This window comes from Myotis lucifugus, unplaced genomic scaffold (assembly GCF_000147115.1).
Source record: "Myotis lucifugus unplaced genomic scaffold, Myoluc2.0 scaffold_29, whole genome shotgun sequence".
NCBI lineage: Eukaryota > Metazoa > Chordata > Mammalia > Chiroptera > Vespertilionidae > Myotis > Myotis lucifugus.
The window spans coordinates 3,104,071-3,130,386 of NW_005871077.1; the positions used below are offsets into that span (position 1 = coordinate 3,104,071).

The 26,316-nt window shown below is 35.0% G+C and overlaps 1 protein-coding gene across 4 annotated transcripts in view; it reads left to right on the top strand.

Annotated features, from left to right (window-relative positions):
* The window catches only part of ZEB1 (zinc finger E-box binding homeobox 1), a 271,362-nt gene that overhangs the window by 54,501 nt on the left and 190,545 nt on the right, over window positions 1-26,316 (top strand). For 3 of the 4 annotated variants that reach the window (XM_023752199.1, XM_023752198.1, XM_023752200.1), the window contains exon 2: window positions 8,481-8,635. The exons of the other annotated variant lie outside the window; for it this stretch is intronic. The gene's annotated coding sequence lies outside the window, so the exon portion shown is untranslated. The remainder of the gene's footprint in view (window positions 1-8,480; window positions 8,636-26,316) is intronic. 4 annotated transcript variants of the gene reach the window in all.

Sequence of the window (26,316 nt, forward strand, 5' to 3'; positions counted from 1 at the left end):
GGGGGAGGGGAGGGGGGAGGGGAAGGGGAAGAATAATCTTTTCCAGGATGCATAATATGTACTGTGCAGTATATTGCACTATCCTGAAATGCCTGTAGTGCTCCAGGGTTCTGCTTTCTTTTTACACTATTGTCTTTGACCTGAAATGCAGTTTCTTTTTACCTATAAAAAAATCATAGTTATTAGTTACTATAAGGTCTAGCAAAGATCTTTTCCTTCTTAAAGTCTTGCTTATCAACTCTAATTTAAATCCATTCTCTAAGCTCCTAGCTCATACTACTCATTGAGCTGAAATAAGACTTCTGTGATACTTAGAAGATGGTGAGAGGTTATTTTCCCAATGAGATTCCAATAGAGTTTCATGTCTTGAGCTTCTCTTTAGCAGAGTATATGTAGCAAATATAGTGAGTGTGCAAATATTTGATAATTGGTTTACTCACATGAATTTTTTAATATAATTGCTTGGTACTCTCTACTCAAAGAAGGAATTACTGTGTAACTTTCTCTAACTGTTTATTAAACCCAGGGCTGCCTACTTCTGAGTTCCTAACTACTCTTGAGTATGTAGTTTGGTCATTGGGAAATAACTATTGGAGTTTGGGATGGGTTGTGTGAGTTTTGGAGAAGGAAGTAAATCTATTATTTGGACATTTAAAACCATTGCCTTTGCTGTTTTAAAGTGTTATGCTTCTTGTTACTATATTCATGGGATTGAATTGGTGCAAGCATACTTAGCTTCCCTTCTCTTTAATACAGTATTTAAAACTTTGGTGTGATATTGAATTAGAAACTCTGGAAGTGTGGCCAAGACTCTGCATCATAACTAAAACTCACTGAGGTGCTTATGAAGGTGTTTGGTGGTGGTGGTGGTGGTGGTGGTGGTGGTGGTAGTGATGGTAATAATGGGAGTAATGATGATAATGATTGCGATATTCTACTTTTGAAGGCTTTTATGTGCCTTGTGCACTCTTCTAGGCAGTTTATACCTATTAACTTAGCTAATGTTCATAGCAAGCGTATTTGGTAAATACTATTATATTCATTTTTCAGGTGGAGAAACTAAGGCAGAGAGAGATAAATTAGATAACTTGTTCCCAAAATAACTTTCTTAAAAACATGGTAAAATCCATGAAAAAGGTGAGGCACATTTCTTTGGTTGATTAAAAAAACCCCACAAAGGCAGGCGATCAGTTATTCTCTCTCATCATTGATGTTTCCTCACTCTCTCTCCCTTCCTCTATGAAATCAATAAAAACAAAAAAAAATAAACTCATAATACTTTCTAAAGGATTGCTATGAATGATAATGAATAAACTGCTTTTTATATAATATATTGGCATATCAATATGCTAATTCAGGATAGAGTACCTCAACTACAACTAAATATACCCTATATTTCTTTTAGGAAGCCAGTCATAATTCTAGGTGAAAAGTAAGCACACACACACACACACACACACACACACACACACACACACACAAACTTAGCACATTGAAGAAGACATTAAATTATTATAATTTCTAATAAACTCATATGATTTTTAAGACAACTGCCCTTATCTTAATGCATACATACACATCTATTTATACACATACATAAATGTTTACTACATATGTATTATGTATATACATATATATTATATTGAGATATTACTTTTGTGAACAAATGAAATATAAGTAAAACTCCTTAACCATATAGTTTTTGCTTTACTAGCATAAGATAAATCTTGATTTTTTATGTGATAAAATATTTTATTCTATTTTCATAATGAATGGTATGAATATTTTATGCCTTTTGGCCCATAGACTACTCAGTAGGGTCTTGGGGGAATGTGTGATGGTTGTGATGGTGGTAGGGTAGAACTAATTTGTTTAGCATCATTGCCTGTTCAAAAGAGTTTTGGTGAGTGATTTTAGCTGTTGCTAATGAGTTCTCTGACTTTTGAGACCAGTAGAACTAAAAAGTATGTTACATTTTATTAGAAACATCTTATTAGTTATGACTGAATATGCCGAAACCGGTTTGGCTCAGTGGATAGAGCGTCGGCCTGTGGACTGAAAGGTCCCGGGTTCGATTCCGGTCAAGGGCATGTACCTGGGTTGCGGGCACATCCCCAGTGGGAGATGTGCAGGAGGCAGCTGATCGATGTTTCTCTCTCATCGATGTTTCTGACTCTCTATCTCTCTCCCTTCCTCTCTGTAAAAAATCAATAAAATATATTTAAAAAAAAAAGTTATGACTGAATAGACAATGAAATCTAAATTGAGTTAGTGGCCTTACAGCGAAATCTAAACAGTGTTTCAACTATTTTTTTTAATATTTTCTATTTACAAATTATCTGAATTTCTCTTGCTGACTATTTATGTATGGTTGGGATGAGTTATATCACTGAAAGCAGTCAAGATTAAACATTTTATTTCTTTCACGATCCATGTGGCATGCTTAAATTACTAGACAATCCTATGAAAAAATGTATAAAATAGGATGCTAGGAAATGAAAGAAAAATAGATGTGATGCCATGAAAAATTCTAGGGTATTTTTAATAGAAAGTTTTGATAAAATTTTATATAATCTTCAAACTCACATTTTAGTCTGGAAGAGCTGGGTGCAAGACTTAATGCCTGCCTGAACACTTACAAAGAGGGAGGTATCTGGTTTAAAGTAATCACACACATTTCTTTTCCTACTTTATGAGTTGGTTCTTTGCATTTTCTGGGGCTGATGGTCTGAATGTTTGAGATTAGCATGGAGGTTAAAAGGTTGAAATTTTCTAATAAAAGTGTATCTCTTTTGGAGATATAGCTATTTATTTCCTTGATTATAGTTAAAAAGAATTTATTCTTGCCCTGGATGGTGGGTTCAATGGTTAGAGTGTCAGCCCACACACCAAAGGGTCACAGGTTTGATTCTCAGTCAAGGGAACATACCTGGGTTGCAGGTTCATTCCCTGGCCCACATCAGGGCAGGTGCGGGAGGCAACCAATTGATGTCTCTCTCTCACATCAGTGTTTCTCTCTCAGTCTCTCTCTCTCTCTCTCTCTCTCTCTCTCTCTCTCTCTCTCCCTCCTTCCCTCCTCCTCCTTCCCTTCCATTCTCTTTAAAAAGCAATCACTCTTTCTCAAAATTAATGGAAAACATATCCTTGAGTGAGGATTAACAACAAAAAAAAGCATTTCTTCTTAAGGCGTCTTGGTTTTGCTGCTGACTTGCTGTGTGATTTTGGACAAATAATGTCCTAGTACTGGACCTGTTCTTTCATTTATAATATGAGGGATAGTACTAAATTATAAGATTCTTATAAATGGACTAGAGGCCCAGTGCATGAAATTCATGCACTTGAGGGGGGGATCCCTCAGCCCAGCCTGCACCATCTTGCAGTCCGGGAGCCCTCGGGGGATGTCCAACTGACAGATTAGGCCTGCTTCCCAGGGATGTGGGCCTAAGCCGTCAGTCGGACATCTTTAGCACTGCTGCAGAGGCGGGAGAGGCTCCTGCCACCACTGCTGGACTCGCCAGCCGTGAACCTGGCTCAGGGCTTCTGGCTGAGCAGCGCTCCCCCTGTGGTAGCACACTGACCACCGGGGGGGCAGCTCCTACATTGAGCATCTGCCCCTGGTGGTCAGTGCGCATCATAGTGACTGGTTGTTCTGAACAGCCGTTCTGTCGATTTGCATATTAGCCTTTTATTATATAGGATTAGTAGAATATATTTAACATTATATATAAACACATTCACAAGTGATTTGCTGCTCATCCTTGCTGGAATATGAAACTAGTTTTGCTGTGTAGGTGCATTACTGATAATCTTATTCACACTAAGATAATTGTTCTGTGCTTTTTGATTCATGATTTTGTTAATCTGATAGTGACTTTTCAGGATTATTTTTTTGTATTAAAACTTAAATTACTGCCATGATGATTGGAATCATTAGGATGAGTGACATGAACAAATTTAGAATTGCTTCTCTTATACTGAAAACCTGATAAAAATATGGTCCTCTATAATTTCATTTGGCTAAGGAATTTATCTTCGATCTTTTGATCTTCCAGAGTGAGGACATGACAACTTCTAGTGCTGCATTCTATATTCAATTAATTTTTGCTTTGTGGGTTTCATCAGGCTAAATGAAAATAAAATGGTGGTATATTTTCTGCATTAAAAATGCTTTTTTAAAATAAATATTTATTGTTCAGATTATTACAGTTGTTCCTCTTTTTCCCCCCATAGCTTCCATCCACCCGGTTCCCAGCCTACCCCCTGCCCTTACCCCCCCCACTGTCCTCATCCATAGGTGTACGATTTTTGTCCAGTCTCTTCCCTCACCCCCCACACCCTCTTCCCCCCGAGAATTGTTAGTCAACTCCCTTTCTGTGCCCCTGATTCTATTATATTCACCAGTTTATTCTGTTCATTAGATTTTTTATTCACTTGAATTTTAGATTCACTTGTTGAAAGATATGTATTTGTTGTCACTTCGTTGTTCATAATTTTTATCTTTATCTTTTTCTTCTTCTTCCCCTTCTTAAAAAATACCCTTCAGCATTTCATATAATACTGGTTTGGTGGTGATGAACTCCTTTAGTTTCTTCTTATCTGTGAAGCTCTTTATCTGACCTTCAATTCTAAATAATAGCTTTGCTGGGTAGAGTAATTTCTTGCCACTCCCTTCTGGCCTGCATAGTTTTTTGTTGAGAAATCAGCTGACAGTCATATGGGTACTCCCTTGTAGGTAACTAACTGTTTTTCTCTTGCTGCTTTTAAGATTCTCTCTTTGTCTTTAGCACTTGGCATTTTAATTATGATGTGTCTTGGTGTGGTCCTCTTTGGATTCCTCTTGTTTGGGGTTCTTTACACTTCCTGGACTTGTAAGTCTATTTCTTTCACCAGGTAGGGGAAGTTTCAGTCATTATTTCTTGAAATAGGTTTTCAATATCTTGCTCTCTCTCTTCTTCTGGCACCCCCATAATTAGGATGTTGGTACTCTTGAAGTTGTCCAAGAGACTCCTTACACTATCTTCATATTTTTAGATTCTTTTTTCTTTTTGCTTTTCTGGTTGGGTATTTTTTGCTTCTTCGGATTTCAAATCTTTGACGATTCTTGGGATCCTGTTGTCTGCTGTTGGATCTCTGTATATTATTCTCTATTTCAGTCAGTGTATGCTTAATTTCTAGTTGGTCTTTTTTCATATCCTCCAGGGTCTCACTAAATTTATTGGCGGTTTCTAGAAAATTCTTGAAAAACCTTATAACCGTGGTTTTGAACTCTATATCCAGTAGTTTGCTTTCCTCCATTTCTTTCATTTGTGACATGTTTCTTTGTCTCCACATTTTGGCTGCTTCCCTGTGTTGGTAGAGTGGCTTTGGGTGCTAGGTGTCCTATAGGGCCCAGTGGCTCAGCCTTCCTAATTAACTAAGGTGGACACTTTTGGTGCACCCCTTTGTGGGCTGTGTGCACAGTCTTGTTGTAGTTAAGTCTTGATTGCTATTTGGTATCACTGGGAGGAATTGACCAGCAGGCCAATTGGCTGTGAGGACCAGCTGTGTCTACAATGGGAGAACTTCTGTGCTGGAGACTCTCTTATGGAGCAAGACTTGCTTCAGTGGAGCTTTGGTGCTCACTGAGTCTGCCCCTTGAGTGTGTTGCTTATGGATGTGAAGAGTTGTACTCTGGTATGGTCTCACTCTGACCACTGGGTACACTGGCTCTTGGATCTCCAAGGAGGTGCAAAGTCAGCCACTGCCTGAGGCCACCCAGCAGGAGCTACAGAGAGATCTGCAGATTCCTCCTCTTTGTTTGGGGTTTGGAAGTGCCCAGATGAGGCGCAGCTGTGAAGTAATGCAGGCTGCTCTCTAGGCCTTCTTTTGGAAACTTTGGTGCTCTTTGACCCAGCTGCAGTTTGTTAGGCTTTAGATTGCAAAAGAACAGGCCATTCATATGCAAAAGCCTGTGCTCACAGCTTAGGTGGGGTTGTAAATTGGGTGGGGTGGGGTCTCAGGGAATCATCGGGGCAGAGCAAACTGCAATGGCTTCCAGTCTTCTCTGCCTCAGAGAGGTCCCAGGGTCTCTGTGTCCCCCAGCCCCGTGCAGGAACAATGATTGCTGCAAGCACCCCTGCGAGAAAGCAGCCCTCGCATTCCGGCCCGATGCAAGATAGTCCAGTTTCTCTCCATTTAAGTCTGGGTCCCCAGAGTCTCAACCGGAACTGGAGTTCAGAGCAATTGGGAGCTTGTATCTCCCTTCTGATTGAAAAAGACAACAAGGCACCCAGTTGCCAAACTGTTTCCGCTTGCGTCTCTGTACCTCGGCACTTCTGCACCTCCTATCAGTTTCAAAACGCTTTTCTCTTTTCTTCTAGTTGTAGAATTTTCACTCAGCCAGCCTTCCCGTGGTTCTGGATGATATCCGTTTTGTCTTTTAGTTGAAGTTTTGATGTGGTTGTGTGAGGCAGCAAGTACAAGTATGTACCTATGCTGCCATCTTGGTTCCTCCCTAAAAATGATTCTTGATATAAAGTTTAAGGTCAGCCCCACATGTGACAAATATATTCAAACAATTTAAACTGCTCCAGTGTACTTGTTTTTCTCTTGGTAGTCTAACCATTTATATATCTTTATGAGCTGTTCTCCTCCCCCTCCCCCTCACATACACACTCCATGTCAAGTTTTGTATTATAAACTCTTTGAGGAAAGTGTTTAACTTTTCCTTTGTATCTCATAGTACCCAGGAAGGAACTCTCTTAGTCTCTGAATACTTTCAAAATGTTATTGATATTGAGGGTTTTGCATTCAAATTATTGGGGTCAGTGTGATTAACTCGAAGACATAGTAGTTTTGTTAAGCTCTAGGCTTTGTTCTGAAGTCAGCTTCTCTTGATTTAACCATAAGTTGATTATTTCCTTGTATTCTTTTTCATACAATACCATGATATCAGGTTATTAATATGGGAAAGTCTGTCAGGGTATAGAAGCACATGTGGATAGAAGTTTATGTGCACGTATACAAGTACTCCTGTGTATGTATGAGAGCAGGCACACAGAATATATGAGAATTTGGGTACATCTTATGCTTAGCATTTTAATTTGAATCTTACATAACTGTATGCACTGAATATTGGAGATATTATAGTTGTCATTCAGAAAGTTTAAAAAATAATATATATTTTATTGATTTTTTACAGAGAGGAAGGGAGAGAGATAGAGAGTTAGAAACATCGATGAGAGAGAAACATCGATCAGCTGCCTCCTGCACACTCCCTACTGGAGATGTGCCCGCAACCAAGGTACATGCCCTTGACTGGAATTGAACCTGGGACCTTTCAGTCCACAGGCCGATGCTCTATCCACTGAGCCAAACCGGTTACAGTGAGAAAGTTTTTAATCAGTGGTAAACCTGATAACTTAGGAAGATTAGGACATGTTTTACTTTTAGTTTTACTTTTTTCTATATTTCCAAAGATTTAAATTGTCAAGGATACATAATCATTGAAATGGACTAACTTACAGCTGGGCAGAAATGATATTGAGGCTCCAAGGTATATCATAACATTTTGGGGAAAATTTACTATGTGTAATATTTTTAAAGCATCAAAACAGAGACTATCTAGAGTAAAAGTCAACTATCATAAAGCATAATGGCTGAAAGTCATATATAGTTGACAGACTACAAAGATTATATATATAAAAGCCAAGTGACTGGAATAGCGGAATGACTGGAATGACCTGTCGCTATGACATGCACTGCAGCGGCCAACTGTCCCAATGGGGGCCCCGATCAGCCACCACACCCAATCATCCGCTGCCCCTCTTCCCTGGCTGGCCTGGCCCCGATCGGCCCCCATCTGGGTGCTGGCTGGCTGGACCCCACCTGTGCATGAATTCATGCACCAGGCTTCTAGTAAATAATAATTAAGAGAAAAAGAGCCTAAATTGGTGCAGAAAAGGGGTTGAGCTGTTATAATTAGAAGTCTGTAATCATAAATTTTGTCTCAATACAAAGAATGATCTTTGCAGTCAGGGCATGTCTCTTCGGTATAACCTTGAACTCTAATGGTATATGCTACTGTAATTAGTTGATGATGTAATAAATATTTTATGAATATGGGTGATACTGTCAAAGTGTATCCAAATATTATTGTTAGTTTTAAGTCAATATTTGACAGAATTTAAGTTTGTGACTCTAGAATTGATAATAGACACATCATTGTATAAATACCATCTTTATTATGTGTTAATTTTGGTTACAGAATAATAGAGTCAACTTTTTTTGAAAGCTTCAAAGTTTACTTAAAACTGTTCTCTGTAGATATTCGAATTTTAGAGAGTTTTTGGTTTTATTTTATCCTAACATTTCTTCTTAAACATAATGTTATTACTGCTTGAAAAGAGGTAAATCAAAATCATTCACTTTGTTTTGAGTTGTCATTGCACATTATCAGTTGGTGGATGTGGAAACAATTTAATAAAGCTTGGGTAATTTAGTTTCAGTCTAAATTCTCAACTGGCAATTGGCCGAAAACTCCTATCTGAAGAAGTGAGCATCCAAATGTCATTCTGTGATTTGTCTACTGTCTGCTTGACATAGCAAGGCCCTATCAAGAAAACCAAATGGAGTGACTATCAAAAGAAAATCAATGGTAAGAGTTTTCACTTAAATTATAAAGTGTGTGTGTGTGTGTGTGTGTGTGTGTGTGTAAAGCATACCAATTTATTATATTTGAATTAAGATTTTAGAACTTAAAAATTTAGGACGTAATTAATTCCAAATGTCTGAGTTTATAGGTCAATGGCTTACATTTGTAATAAAATGTATGAAAAATGGTTTTATATATAAGATATTTTATATGCTTAATATTGATAAAAATAGTAATAAAAAATGTGAAAAATCAGTTATACAGTTCATGTCTAGTATAAGAACTTCAGTTCTTTGTAGTTCTACTGTAGTTATTTTTTAAAAGAGCATATTATAAATATTGCTTGAGAAAAGTTTAACTTAAAAAAAATTATACCAATCTGAATTTATCTGTTAGTTGCATAGATACTTCTTACTTAAAGTAAATGTCATAAATCATGCAGCAGTCTGTTGATTTCTGTTTTGTTTTTACTTCCATTACAAAATGATAGAGGGAAAAGAAAGTATATCACATAGTAATATCACTTAGTTTAATATTAACTTTTTAAGAATTTATTATTGATACAATACTTCTGTGGAAAATATTAAATTCTTAAGATTAGATGTTTATATACCCCAAATAGAGTGGAATGGGTATTCATAATATAGCAAAGTATCAAATTTTGGTGGTAAAATCAGACAGCTCTCTCCTGCTTTACCCATTTGCACAGAGAAAATAATTAAAATTTGGCTAAATTTTTATGTTTCAGGTGGCCTTAAACTTAATATTTTTGTTCTCATTGTATTTGGTTCTTACTTATCCCTTTATTTGGTGTCCTATCAGTTCCATTATTAGTTAACTTTAGACAGTAGTGGATATAGTAGCTTCTAAAGACTGAAATCTAAAATCACTGTTTATCAGAGCTTTTTCTAGTGTCTCCAGGGACATAGTAGCTTTGTGATAACTGTATAATGGGTCATGAAGGTCAAATATAAGTAATAGATTGTGATTCTGTTGTGAAACTTATAATTTTTTAGATTGACAGAGTTTGAGTAATTTTTCTTGCTCAAAGATGTCTAAATGATGTTAATTCAATGTGACCATGCTCTGAACTGTTTTCTAGAGCCAAATAACACACACATCAGGAATAGCACATGTGACAAGTACCTAGGTAGCATAGCATCTGTTATCCTATAAGCATTCAAACATTGACAGAGATCTCAGTATTCTGCTTGGCAACATCTGACCTTCAATCCATCTATCTAGTAATTCAAATTTTTATAGATTGTCTGCTGTTTATGATTCATTCATATAGCTGCTGAGGATAATATGGTGCAATTAAAAACAGATATTTCCTAATTGCTTTTGAACTTGCAGTGTAGATGTTAATTATAGTGTAGATAAAGTTATACAAACAAATGTAAAATTGTAACTAGAACCAATACAATGGAAAGGTATGTTACCATGAGTATAGAAGCAATGTGGTTGCTGCATAAATAAAGCATAGGACCAACACATTTATTTCTCAGAGTGAATTGATAACACTTTATTTTTTTACTTTAGTTTGGTTTATACTTCTACTAAATTAATATCTTTGAGCAAGGCATGTTGAAAGATTAAATTCTAACCATGGAGAAATAAAAATTTTTATGCTACTATTCTATTTTCTTAGATTTCTTATAATAAAGCCTTGTCACAATAACATTCTTATGTGAGAATTTCACTTATGGGAGAGAATCTTATAGGATCCTTTTTAACATTTCAGGATTAAAGGCAATGAATGATAACCCTGATTTTTTCAACTGAATTTAAGTTAGTTAAAGGATATCCTGTATAATAAAAGGTTAATATGCAAATTGTTCCCTTAACTGGGAATTCGACCGGGAGTTTGACCAGGGGGTGGGACCAGCAGGCCAACCGCCCGTGGCCCCTCCCCCTGATTGGTCCCAACCCCCAAAGCTCCCCCAACCCCGATTGGGGTGAACTGGCCAAACCCCACCTGTGCACGAATTAGTGCACCAGACCTTTAGTTAACCATAAAATAACTGCTATCCTCTTCTTAGCAACTATATTCCATTCTAGAATCAAGCTAGTACAGGGATTTATTTATCACTCATTTTATATCATTGAGTTGTTACATATAGACTTTAAAATGTTTTAATAGATTTTTTTTAGAGAGAGAGGAAGAGAGAAGAAGAGAGAAACATCGATGTGAGAGAGAAACAATGTTTGGTTGCCTCCCATAGGTAAGCCTCAACTCCTTGGTGCACAGGACTACACGCCAACCAATTGAGCCACACTGGCCTGGGCCATGCAGATTTTTTTTAATGGTAGTATGATTTCCTTAATCCACTTTTATCACTTTGAAAGGAGATGTAAAATGTATATTTTTAAATAAATTTATTCTAGAACATACATATTTATTAAATTTTAAAAAATAAAATGGTAGAGCATTTGGATACCTAAATGTTTACACTTTTTCTGTAGGACACAGAATCTTGTTTAAGGGAGAGACATTACAGAATTTTGGAAAAAAAAATGAAAATTAGTTGTTTTTATTTTTGTTTTATCAGCACTCACATTGAAGACTAGCTTTTCATTATTCATGTGAATAAACAATCAAACAATATAATCTAATATGAAACTAAAATCAGAAAAGCTTCTTTTTATAATAGAAATGAACTTTACTACTAAAATATTTAAACCATTTAAATATAAGTAAACATGAATCTTTTTCAAATGGCAAAATTCAAATTAACTCCATTGTTAACTTTTTCCTCAAAATTATTATTTTGAATTTAATCTCTATGGTGACTTCTAAAAATTTTTTCTGGCTATACTCAAAAGAAGATCACCAACCTCACTTTTAAGTGTTCTGCTTTGAAGATCTAAGGTCAGATACCTAGGCAGTTACACTTGTCATGTCTGGGAGAAAGATGTCCTTCCTATATATCCCAGTTGGAGTGCAGTGTCCATGACCTTGTTTCTGTGACAGCTCTTTTTAGGTCTGTGCTATTAGCTTTTATTGGTCCATGATGTCAGGTGGAGAATTGGGTTTTTAACTACATAAAGATATTTGAAACATAGAGTATACTAGTATAAACATCACGGGTTGATATGTAGCATTTCCTTTACTGAAAAGAGTGAAAAATGACCCTTAATTCTAAGCAAACTAAGGTCTACCAATAGTCATCAGTTTTTAACTATATAACTTTTTGTATAGCAGACAATATAGCATCTGATTGGGTTAGTATATGTTGTAATATAATAGCTTCTCTTTTTAACTTTGAGGCTACTACTATAAAAAGAAATGGTGATTACCAGTTGTATGAAATTGCAAGTTTGAGAGAGGAAATTTTTTTTTTATTGTTAATCTTTACCCAAGGGTATTTTTTCCACTGATATTTAGAGAAAGTGGGAGGGAGGGAGGGGGGGAGAGAGAGAGAGGGAGAGAGAGGCATCGATGTGAGAAAGATACATCAATTGGTTGCCTCCTGTACATGCCTCAATTGGAGCCAGAGATCGAACCTCCAACAAGGTACGTGCCCTTGATGGGTAATCCAACCTGAGACCCTTCAGTGAGCAGGCCAACGCTCTAACTACTGAGCAATACTGGCCAGGGAGAGAAAGGAAAATTTTAATGAAAGTTATTATTGATAGTTGTGGGAAATAAAAGAACGTTTTAAGTTTAGAATAGGAAAGAAGCTTATAAATATGGAAAATAAAATGGATTGCCTTTCAAGGTTCATTATTTTAAGAATCTGTGACAAAAGTTTATCAGGAAGGAATTCTTGCTGATATAAAGCACAACATTTTTTGAAGGAAATTTGTGGCACATCTTAAAAATGAATATATTCATAATAATGATATAAATATATAAAATATTTTACTATTATATGAAATGTGTATTACTAGAAATATTAAGTTATTGCTTATAGTGGATTTTTTACTAAATAAACTTAATAGATAAAAGAGCAAGTCCTATTCATTTATTCTGTAAATTCTTATTGACAGTCTGTTTTATGTCAGCCATTGCACTCATTGGGGGCATAGTCACAAATAACACTGATGTGATAATTATAGTCTGCCAAGGAAGATAGGTATTAAATAATTAACTATAATAAAGTATAGAAGCTTGTGATATTATAATAACAAAGAATACCTTTCTTAAGGATACTTTGAGAATTGCTAATCATTTAATCAGTTTACTTTCCTCATGAAATGAGGTTGGTGTTTTTTTTTACATAAAAATTGGACAAAATTCTTTGAGAATGTATCTTAGAAACTAGTAGAGACTGAAATAGTCTTTTAAAATAGCTTATTTAAAATAAGAAACTGCTAGACCAGCAGGTGTGCCTCAGTGTTTGAGTGTCAACCTATGAATCAGGAGGTCACAGTTTGATTCCCAGTCAGGGCATATGCCCAGGTTATGGGCTTGATCCCCAGTAGGGGGCATGCAGGAGGCAGTTGATTAATGATTCTCTCTCATCATTGATGCTTCCCTCTCTCCTTCTCCCTTCCTCTCTGAAATCAATAAAGAAAATATTTAAAAATAAACAAGAAACTGCTATAGAAAGGTCTTCAAGTTTCTGAAGTACCAAGCAATGTGAATATTAGCAGAACAAACTCATACTGCCTATCTTGTATATTCTGTATTATACAGATCATTTAATAAAGTTATATGTAGCACTGTTACATTAGTAACTTCTGAGTCGTGGTGGTGAAGAAATTGGGCTCTAGAGTCAAGCCTGTTGGGTTTGAGTACTAATTCTTGACAGAAGCTTTGCAATCTTAGGAAAGTTGTGTAACTCCTTTGTGCTTCAGTTTCCTCATCCTTAAAATGGGGATCATAAGAGTACATACCTTATAGAAAAAAATTATTTGATGCATATAAAATTCTTAAAATTGTATGTGGCACACAGAAAGTGCTTATAGAAAGGGCTCTATATATTATATAGTTAACAATAACAATCATGATGATAATGTCCTCATTTCAAAAATAGTTAATTCACAAAGTTGGACCAACTGAAATAATTTTAGAATTATTATTAAATATGTGTGTATATATATCCTATACAATAAAGAGGTAATGTGCAAATTGACCGTCACACCCTCACACAAGATGGCCACCCCATGTGGTCAAAAGATGGTCACCACAAGATCGCTAGCAGGGAAGGACAGTTGGGGGTGACCAGGCCTGCATGGGAGGGCAGTTAGGGGTGACGGGCCCATCAGGGAAGGGCAGTTGGGGGTGACCAGGCCTGCAGGGGATGGCAGTTAGGGGCGACCAGACCAGCAGTGGAGGGCAGTTAGGGGTGACGGGGCCAGCAGGGGAGGGCAGTTGAGGGGGACCGGGCCTGAAGGGGAGGGCAGTTGGGGGTGACTGAACCGGCAGGGTGGCAGTTAGGTGTCAATTAGGCTGGCAAGGAATGGTTAGGGGGTCATCAGGCTGGCAGGCAGAAGCGGTTAGGGGCAATCAGGAAGGCAGGCAGGCAGGCGAGCGGTTGGGAGCCAGCAGTCCCAGATTTTGAGAGGGACATCCCCCAAGGGGTTCCAGATTGGAGAGGGTGCAGGCTGGACTGAGGGACAGCACCCCCCTCCCCCCAGTGTACGAATTTCGTGCACCGGGCCTCTAAAATACACACACACACACACACACACACACACACACACTTAGTGGCCAGATTATTATGACCACCTGACGTTTGTAGGCAAATTAGCTATAATTTCACGCTGAAGTTGCTAGAGGGCCAGACCATTATAAATAGAGAAGCAGGTTGTTTACCACAACAGTAGAAGTGATTTTTTTCTGGAGATATGGATAAACAATGTGATTTAACAGCCTTTGAATGTGGGATGATTGTTGGCACTCATAGCCATGGAGCGAGTATCCGCAAAATAGCTGAATTTGTTAAATGTTCAAGAGCAGCTGTTGTTAAAGTGTTTAAAGACTGGACTGTCAGCCAAAAATCTGGGTCAGAATGTGCGAATTGTGGCCGTCAGCTACTAGTCAATGTTAGGGCAAAACGGAGAGTGGCACCACTGGTATAAGACAACAGAAGGGCAACAGTGCATCAAAAAATGGCAGATATTAATCAGGGAACCTCTCAAATGATCTCTGAACACACTGTTCACCATACACTGCATCGTATGGGATATGGAAACTGAAGGCCTGTTCGAACACCTTTGCTGTCTGCAGTTCCCAAGATAAAACATCTCCAATTTGCACAGGAACACAAGGATTGGACAGTTGAGCATTGGAAAAAAGTCATATGGTCTGATGAATCCCGTTTCCAGTTGCATCATGCAGATGGCAGAGTGAGAATTTGGCGGAAAAAGCATGAAAACATGCACCCCACATGCATGAGTACAACCCTTCAAGCTGGTTATGGTTTGGGACATGTTTTCCTGGCATAATTTGGACCCTTTAATTCGTGTGGAACAACGTCTGAATAGCACAACATACCTAAGTATCATTGCTGATCAAGTTCATCCTATCATGTTGATGATGTATCCCAATGGAGATGACTTCTTCCAACAAGACAATGTGCCATGCCACGGTGCTCATATTGTGCAGGAGTGGTTTCAAGAACATGAAGGAGACTTTACCTTGCTTAGGTGGCTCCCACGATCACCAGATCTCAATCCAATTGAGCATTTGTGGGACGAAGTTAAAAGAGCCATCAGGCAGCTGGTTCCACAACCATCAAATCTCACAGAACTGGGCAGTGCTATTCATCAGGCATGGTGCCAGATTCCTCACATCACCTTTCAACATCTCGGATTCAATGGAGTCAATGCCAAGAAGAATCGCCACAGCATTGAAGGCAAAATGTGGCCCAACGAAGTACTGATGGGGTGGTCATAATAATCTGGCCACTCAGTATATATGTATGTATATATAGATATAGAGATAGAGATATAGATATAGATATATCTATCTATATCTATATCTCTATCTCTATATCTATATATACATATACATATACATATACATATACATATACATATACATATACATACAACAAAGAGCTGTTTTCTTTATTATCGCTAAACAAAACGTCACTGAAATACCCACCCAAGCTTTAGGACTGCTTTAAGAAGCAATATAGGAGTTACTCAAAGGCCTCCATAGATTGCATATCAATGTAACCCAAGATTTAGTCTGTCCCATTCATTATGGAACTGATCCTTCTTGTTTAAGAAACGAAATAGGAAAGATTTTCTCTTACCTTCTCCATGAAGGTAAGCCCAAACCAGTTTAGAATAAGTTTAGAAAGGAAATGACTATGTCAGTATTAAGTATTCTTTTTCCTGTAGAAACCTCAACAAAGGGTTCCTTTCTATAATACGTCTACATTATATTTGTAAACTTAATCATAAATAACACTACTTGTTATTTTATTTACATTATTACCTTAGTAGGAAACAACTGTCTCAAGAGAATGATATATTACATTATCTACTTCTATATATAGTTTGTGTAAATATTTTTAAATTTGTAAAATATTCTTTCATCTATACTTTTATTATATCCTTTAGTGCAATGTTCTAGCAAAATGCTTTAAGAGTTAAATAATTTTTGCTTAATAATTTTTGCTGGCAAACAATTTCAGGGTATAATTATATTTGACATTTTCTTTGAACTATAATTCTATGGCTTACATATATGCATATATATATATGATTTATTTATTTGTAGGTTAATTATCATAAGTGCACCTTTAATGAATTGTTTTTAGGTGAAGTATTTGAATTAAATCTAGAATTAGATATTTTATAACCTAGTGTGTTTATTTTTGTTTGTAACGTGGAATTGTTTCTTTCCTTTTAACTTACTAATAATACTACTGTCATAGCCTAAAAGAATTATGCTATTACTCTACTTAGGCCTTATGAAGACTAGAACCATGGAAATAACACTTAGACATGAAGCAGAAAATCTAAAATCTAGATGCTACACTGCCACTAATAAATGGAGGAATTGTAGATACATGCACCTACTAAAATTATGAGGCCATCTTAGCATCTCAGTCTCCTCATTATATATGTGTGTACATATGTGTGCAAATATATACACACATATGTATATATTTATCCCAAATTATTGCTCCAAGTTGAAACAAAATGCTAAAAATTCATTAAGTTTTTTTAATGTCAAAATATACTAAGTTAAGAATTCTATTCCAGAAAGTATATTATATAATATCTTCAAGTGAAAATACCTTATCGATTTTTATACATACTATTCAAGACTTCTAAAATACCCCTATATAAATTATGCACTGTTCTTTAACTTCCAAGAGAAATAAAAATTTCTTTAGTTTGTCTAATTTCAAACTGATTTTCTTGTTATAAGATTAACATTTTTAATAAACATTTTCAGCAGGTACCAAGTTATTTTTTATACCTTTGGACTAATTTTTTTATAAACTAGCTTTAAGTAGCTACAGAAGTTTTAGCAACTCTTCAGTTTACAACACTATACAGCATTTTTAGTTCTGCAAATAGTCTCATGAGTTCTCAGATTAATTTACTAATTCATTACAGATTATAGCTTTTTAAGGGAAAAATAAAACTAGCATAATTTATGTATTTTTCTCCCCCCGCCCCGCAGTGTGTCTCTGTGTCTCTCTTGTTTGCTTTAACAAATGGTCTTCTTAAATTATTTAAACACCATTTATACTCTTACTAAAGAGGAGAGGCTTGATTGGGAGCTGCTAATTGAAGCTCCACTATGTTATCCAACTCTGCATTAGTGTTGTAGAGGTCTGTGCCCTGATAGGTTTCAAGTCAAGTGAATATTGGGTGGAAAATGCCATATATATATATCTCCATAAGAAGTTGGTTGGTCTGCCTATTGAACTAGTAGGTGCTACTAAAGTCTTAACTAGAAAAATTTTTCATATAAAAATTAAAGTTAAAATAACAGAAGATTTAAGAATACCTGTATTGTGAGCTACTATATATTAAATGTTAAAGTGTTACAAGGGTATTGAATGCAAACATTTTTTGGACACAGATAATAGTATTTTAATTTATGAGTCAGGAAATATTATCATGCAACCATATGAAAAAAGATTGAAAATTATAAGAAATTAAATGAACATAAAGAAAACTTTTCCCAGGATTTATACTGTAAAATAATGTTTTTATAAGGGAAGGAATAAGTGATGATTTATGTGGGGGAGGTATAGATGGTGAAATATGCAAGGGGCATAAGGAAGTGTTTTGGTTTGAAATATATTTCTGCCATATACTTTACCTATTAGAAGTCCATTTATATTTTAGGAGGAGCATATAAATATAAATATATCTGTTGATGTTAAACTTTTATCTGCCATTCATTTGAATACCTGAGTAGGGGTACAAATTATTTTATTTTTATGAAATTTTGTTTCCTAAAGTACTGTTGGATTTAAATTTACAAAATTTTTTCTTTACAAATATACATATACACAGTAACAATATGTGCAAGTCAAGTTTAATTTTCAAATGAATCATTTAGAATGTCGTCACATCTGTGCCAATCACAGTTCAATCTGTCGTATCTTTCGCATCCTTTGTCTAGGTGTGAATGTTTGGTATGTAGGAGGGTTGTAGGTAACTGTTCTATTTTTACTTGTACTAGTATATGTTTAGATGAACAGATCATGTTCCAGGGGCCTGTTATTTAAAAATTATTGTGAAAAATTCTAACATAACACAAAAGAAGAGGGTCTTGTGTAGTAAGCTCCCTATATCTATGGCCCAAATTTAACATTGGCAAAAATTTGCCATATTTGCTTCATCTACTTCCTCCTTTTTTCTCAAGTATTTTAAAACAGATTCCAGACTTCGTCTTTTAACTCCTACATTCTTCAGTATGCTTCTCTTAAAAAAAAATACATTTTTATATACCTATACCTTCTCACATCAAACAAAGTAAACAATAATTCTTTATCACCTGATATTTCTCTATTTAGTTTCCCCTATTGGATTAAAAATCTCATTTTACATTTGGGTTGTTCATTCAGAATCCAAACAAGATTCATACAGACTTGGTTGTTAGGACTGTTCTATAATTAAAATGTCTTTCTTTCCCTTGACCAGTCTACCTTTCTTCTACCTCTCCCACCCCTGCCTTCCTTCCCTTCTCTTCCTCTCTTGTCCTTCCTGTTCATGACTTATGAGAAACTGGGTAGGCTATCCCATAGAAAATTTCCCATTTTGGATTTTTATGTTGGTTTGTTTGTCTAATTAACTTATTTATCTAGCCTCTAAATTTCCTGTAAATTAGAAGTTAGTTTAAAATACTTACGAGACTCAAGCATTGATTTTGGTGGTGGGGGAGGATTGATAGGAATAATTCATACATGAGGCTATTCCTTTATACTGTATCACATCAGGGAGCACACAGCATTTACTGCTTCACTCAAAGCAGTGCTAAAATTGACCAGTGGTGACAGTGCAGTCTCGCCACTAAGAGCTTTCCATTAACCTTTCCTTTCATGGTTTCATTCATTGCTAACTGTTCTCTGAATCAGTTCTGTCATTAGGGTTTGAAAAATAACGAATCAGCCACCCTTTCTACACTTATTAGTGGGAATTCTATAAAGAAGAAACTTTTCTCATAAACTATGACTTTTTTATTTCCCTGAAATATTTCAGCCTAGAAAGAAACCTGGCACTTTTAATATCTCTTAAATACCTAGTTAATATCCAAGAGTAACTTTGCATACAAGGAGCACATAGCATTTAAGTACCCATGTAATTGTAGGATTTTTATGAAATATATTTCTTATTTGATTTTTATGAACATTATCAGTATTAGGATAGCTGTATATAGTCAATATGTACAATGTTGGTCATATAATAGTTGAGCACCTTTTCCTGGTCCTACTTGGTCAAATATTCTGCTTTATGATGAGTCATTGGTGGTGAGTTGAGCTTCAAGGAATAGGATTTTTTCTTAGGTCAGCAACTGAACAACATCACCTAGGAGAGTAAAAGCATTTAGGTGGGGATTATTTTATATTGCTAGAATCATAAATTTAAATTCAGTAATGATCAGTCAGCATTTTTATTAAATTTATTAGGATAACATTGGCTAATGACATTATGTAAATTTCATGTGTACAACTTTTTAACATTACATATGTATACACTATTGTGCTCACCACCTGAAGTCTAGTCTCCTTCAGACACCATATATTTGACCATCTTTACCCTCTTTTTCCTCTTCCCATCCTCTTTTCCCTCTGGTAACCATGATTTTGTTGTCTGTACCTATGAGTTTAAGGTTTTTGTTTGTTTGTTCCTTTTTTTAATATTTCACATATGAGGAAAATCATATGGTTCTTATCTTTTTCTAACATTTCATTTAGCATAATACTCTCAAGATCCATCTATGTTGTCACAAATGGCAATATTTCATTTTTCTATGGCTGAGCAGTATTCCATTACATGCTACAAGTACTCCATGTTTTTATTATTTTTTTCAATAAACACAACTAACTTCATTTTATTTAATATTGTTAATGAACAAACCCTGAAGAAGAAAAGCCATAATAGTTTATTTTGAGATAACATGATTGATTAAGAAAATCTGTGGTAGTCAACTTTAAAACCATTTATAAACTTATAAACAACAAAATTATAATAACAAAGTGCTGTATATACCATATCTTTAGACCAGCTAAAAAAAACATAATAGGAGAATCCACTCAGAAATGTAACAAACAAGTACTTAGCAATGAATTTGAGAAAATGTTAGAACTTTGGGGGGAAAAACATTAACATATTGGAAAACATTTTTTAAGATTCAAATAAATGGAGATAAACTGTTTCTGAATCATGAGAATATTAGCAAATTGTTTGACTATAAGTAATTTATGGACATTTAGATTTACTTCTAACTTTCAAAATTTCAAAATTATTTTATAGGGATTCTACAAAGAGGGGAAGTCTCACCCTACTACATATCAGAAACATTTTTTAATCCTCACCTGAGGATATATTTTTATTGATTTTTAGAGAGAGAGAGAGAGAAAGAGAAATATCAATCAGTTGCCTACTGTACTTGCCCCAACCAAGGATCAAACCTTCAACCTATTTATGTGCTCTTACTGGTAATTGAATCAGCAACCTTTTTGGTGCAAGGGACAACACTCCAATCAGTTGAGCTACCAGGCCAGGGCACACATAAGAAACATGTTGAAGCAATAGTGTCTAAACAGTGGTAATGATACAGAAATAGATGTGTATCCAGGTACTGTGAGGGAAATTTCTACCCTCAGAGATTTAAATACAAATTTTTCTTGAACCACCGAATTCTTAGTCAGTGTCAAGAGAAAGGCCCCTTTGTCCTCCTGTGACTTATGCAAATTCCTTTTGCCTTTGCTTGCATGCCACCCTGATTTCTGCCAACATCAAGTACAGATGTGAAATCAACCTTTTTAGTAATTTCAAAAATTTATTTAGCATTATATGAGTTCAAAGACTCTGAGTAGTAATAAAACCAGCACATGTTTTTCTTCCTCTTTGAGTAAAACATTACTGTCCATATCCATGCTATTTTACTATTCAATACTTTCCTAAATTATTACAGTTGCCTTCTTAAAGGAAAGTCTGAAAAGAAATCTTTTTCTACGTCTTGTAAAACATAGATTACTGGAGCATTATGAGGAACCCAAAATTAGTCCCATCTATATATAATACCTTAATATACGATGAAATATTATTTTCTAAAGGAGAGGCCACTTACAGGATATTCATTCAGTAGTATTAGGTAGTAGCATTCAGTGGTATAACTGCAAGACTGATTGGACAAATGTTTTCCTTCTTCTTTATATAGCCATAGGAATTTTTAAAAAGTAGCATAGAAACTACTTTTTCATCTCATATTTGAAGCATTAGTAGAACTCACCAAGGTAAAGATGTACTTGAATATTAAAAATTTTTGTTGGAATAAAATATTATAATTAAAAGGGTTATAGAGCCGAAACCGGTTTGGCTCAGTGGATAGAGCATCGGCCTGCGGACTGAAAGGTCCCAGGTTCGATTCTGGTCAAGGGCACGTACCTGGGTTGCGGGCACATCCCCAGTAGGAGATGTGCAGGAGGCAGCTGATTGATGTTTCTCTCTCATCGATGTTTCTATCTCTCTATCTCTCTCCCTTCTTCTCTGTAAAAAATCAATAAAATATATTTTTTTTAAAAAAGGGTTATAGAAAGTTGTGGAACATATCTACATCAAATATTATAAAGAAAATGATACTAGCTATAACAATTTATATTATTGCAGAATATGCAAATTTAGGATCAAGATCCTAATATATAAATAAGAAAAATGACAGTTAAGATTTGAAAATAAAGAAAAATGAATAATAAAAAAGTATGAGGGAAAACATTTAATCATGTACTTATAAGTTACAAAATAAAATGACTTTGAGAAACAGCTTTTTCATTCTTTTAAAGGAGCCAAATTTTTTAAAAAGAAATCTAATATTGTCAAGATAAGAAGTAATAGCAAACTTTTGGGAAGAAATATAGGAATATGTGATGAGAGACACAGTAATGTTCAGATATTTCACTTGTAGGAATTTAGGTATAAATATTTTCCCTATTATAAATCTTATATGTAGAAAAATGCTCAATTTAGAGACTAATATAGACATTAATGTAAAATAGTATATTGTCTTAAATGATCATTTTTGAAGACACCAGAACAGTTATCCAAGAGAACTTTCTGTATTGATGGAAATATTCTGTAATTTACACTGTCCAATAATGGTCGCCTGAGCACTTGAAGTGTGGCTAGGGCAATTGAGGAACTGAATTTTAAATTTTATTTAACATTATTTAAATTTAAATACATGGGGCCCCTGGCTGGTTTGGCTCAGTGGATGGAGCATCAGCCTGTGGACTGAAGGGTCCGGGGCTCGATTCCAGTCAAGGGCACATCCTGGGTTGCGGGTTTGATCCCCAGTGGCAGGTGTGCAGGAGGCTATTGATGATTCTCTCTCATCATTGATGTTTCTATCTCTCTCTCTCTCTCCCTCTCCCTTTCGGAAATCTATCAAAAAAAGAAATAAAAATATATATAATTTAAATATATGGGTCTAGTGGCCACAGTATTGAACAGTGCAGCTCTAGAAATATTAAGTGTAAGTGGAAAATATAATTAGTAAATTTATATGTCGTGACTACAAGCATGTAAATATTTATATGTACATACAGAAAGTGATATAATTAAGATACTTGTGTTAATATTGAAGGGAATGGGTGATTTTTTAAAAATGTTATTTAAAAGATCAGGTGGAAATATGGAACAAACTGTTGAATCTCAGAGAGAAGGGGGTGGGGGATGCGTGGGAAGAGATTAACCAAATAAGTTATATGCATATATGCATTGCCCATGAAAACACACAATAGGGTGGTTAAGGCCTGGCTGGGGCAGTGCCGGAACCCTGTGCTGTGGGACAAGGGGAAGAAAAGAAGGGGGAGACATCTATAATACTTTCAACAATAAAAATAATAAAATGAAATTTAAAAAAAATAAGAACAAAACAACAACAACAAAAGATCAAGTGAAAATAATGCAGTGCTCCAGCACTGTACTGTTCAATATGGTGGCCACTAGCTGAATATGGCAATTTAAATTTAAATCAAGTAAAATTTAAAATTTAGTTCCTCAGAGTGCTAAGAGACAACATTATCACAAGAGTTAAAAGAATCAAGAGTGGAAAGTTGGTGTAAACAAGCCTTATTAACACCTTTACTAATTTACTACCCAAGTCCAAACTCTTTAGATTCCTCACTAATAATACCCAAACCTTTCTTAGATTCCTTTCTAATGAGTACTAACCTTCTTTTGTCCTGTCAATTTCTTAGGTATTGAAAGCATTAATAGAACTTACCAAGTAAAAATGTTTCTTTGCGTAAAAAGTATAAAAAGCTGCCTGATTCAGTGATCTCTTTGAGCCTCATTTTATGATCTAAGCATCATATTATGATTCTCCCATACACACATATTAAATTGTTTTTTCTCCTGTTAAAAAAAATTTTTTTAGTACAATCACGCTAGCTACATTTCAAGTGGTCAACAGCCACACATGGCTAATGCTCACTCTTTGCACAGAGTCTGCTCTGAATATTTCTACCAACATAAAACGTTCTATTGTATAGTGCTGCAGAAATAACTGATGAAAGCAATATACTGGAACAAATCATTGATAATTTATTAGTCAATAATTTCCAAGGACAAATGAATTAAAAGTGGAGATTGGATTCAGCCAAGAAGTGTATGGAACAATATAAGACCCTACTCTTGTGACCTAGATTAGAATTTCATAAAGTATAGGCAGCAGACTAGTGCTGATTATATCAGTCTGTGAATAATGCTTACTCAGTTTCAATACGTGTTTACAAACTTATGTATTTTTATAGCAAAGTGGTATTTCTGTGTCATCCATGTACATCACCTATCTTATCTCACTAAGGAGAGACTGGTATTATTAAAAAACTGCTGAGAGAGTTCTATGTAGTATGAGCAATAGTCTGTGAGCATGCATCCACACTGGAAATAAAAACAGTCCTTCACAGTATGAGAAACATTGATCAAGATGAAAAAGAGAAAATAGATTATTCAGGGCAGTTTTGTAAGGGACTGAAATTAGTTGTTAGTATAGCTTAATAATCTATACTTGCAAGTGAAATTAAAAATTGAACACTAAATCTCTGAATGTGGTAAACTTAGACTTCAGCCCTCCTGCTAGTGAAAATGATGCAAAAGATTCATTATCCACCACTGTGAGTGGTGCCTCTACCTTGGGGAAGTTGTTTCCTTTTTCACCCTCCTAGGCCTAGGAGATTGAACCATCTAGTGCAGTGGTTCTCAACCTTCCTAATGCCGCGACCCTTTAATACAGTTCCTCATGTTGTGGTGACCCCCAATTTCATTGTTACAAATTGAACATAATTAAAGCATAGTGATTAATCACAAAAACAATATGTAATTATATAGGTGTTTCCAGTGGTCTTAGGCGACCCCCAAAGGGGTTGCGAGCCACAGGTTGAGAACCACTGATCTAGTGGAATCTTTTCCTTTCAGCAAAATTTCCAATTTTTTTAAATTTTTCTTTACCTTTTAAAATCTCCTTTGGCATATTGTTGCATTTAGTTCATTGGAACTATTTTCATCCCTTACCCCCAAAGTTAGTTTCAAAGGTTTGCAAAATGTCCCAAATAGGAACATTATTTTAAATTAAGTGAGCTTCTAAAGTTTTGTTTTAAAATATTCTTTTTCACATTTTAAGCTTGATTCCCTGATACAAGATATTAAATTGAATTATTTGTAACATGTAAACAGTTTTTTTTTACTATAATTAAGGCCTAATGTGTCAGCTATAGCATTATTTTAATGATACGGGGTAAGCATAAATTCTACATTTACTACCTGTTTCCTTATTGTGGTTTTGGCTCTACATTACATGGTTTCTATACTCTGAAATGAAATGCTCCATACACCTAGTGTTAGGGGTTTTTTTGAGAACTGATTCTTCTTTGTAGAATTTAAGGTCAAATGGAATCAAGTACTCTGTAACAGTTCTGATTCTACTGGCCTTACATTTTTATTAAAATATATATACATACTCAGTCCTTTATCAGTATTATTGACTTATCTCTTCCTAATTTCAGTGTTTCTTCTTTTTCTCCCTAATTTATCAAATTTGGAAAGAGTTGGAAAACAGTTGGAGGAAATTAATCTGTTTTTAGTAATAATCTATGTTACAGAAAAATAAATGAATATTCAGCATTTCTTGTTAAATTTTGTTTTTTAAGATTGAAAAAATGTATATATTTACTTAAAATAAATATGAAAATCATACTGATAAAATCTTCTGATTTCAGTTTAATATTATGGGAATGATTTATTTAGGCAGAATTGTAGATATAGATAACCATATTATCACTTGGCTTATATAGACCTACTTTTCAAAAGGTGAAAATTAATTAATAATAAAATATTAAGAAGGGATGTTACATTTTATCTAAATATTTTTATTCTTATATTTGATATTTGATAATGTATTTTTAAGGTAGAGTGTATGATTTCTTGACCTTAAAGTATTCCATTTCTTTTCTGAAGTTTGGGTTATAATATTTGTATAGTATTTTCTCATAAATATTTTATGATATAGCACATCAAAAACATTATTAAATTATTTAATATGTGATTAAAATTTGATATTGTTAATATTATTTTATATAATATTTTCAAATTTCTCAGAACATTTGTAGGCTAATTGGTTTCTTAAAGTTTTAATTGATTTTTAAAGAGAGAGAGAGAGAGAGAGAGAGAGAGAGAAACATTGATTTGCTGTTCCACTTATTTATGCATTCATTGATTTATGTGCCCAGACCTGGGATTGAACCCATAAACTTGGTGTATGAGCTACCTGGCCAGGACTAATCATTTTATTTTATGCACATTTCAACCTAGAGAATATTAACTAATTGCTTAATATTATTTCTATTGTTCCCAGTTTTTTTAGTGTTTACTATGTACCGGGAACTAGTTGAGGCTCTATAAATAATTATTTTTTAAAAATCCATTTCCTCTGGGAGCTTACATTATAGTAGGTTACTTCATATATGATTCTGTAACATTTAACACAACTCAAAGGGCTACTTTTGTCAAGAAATGCATGTTATTGAAGTATT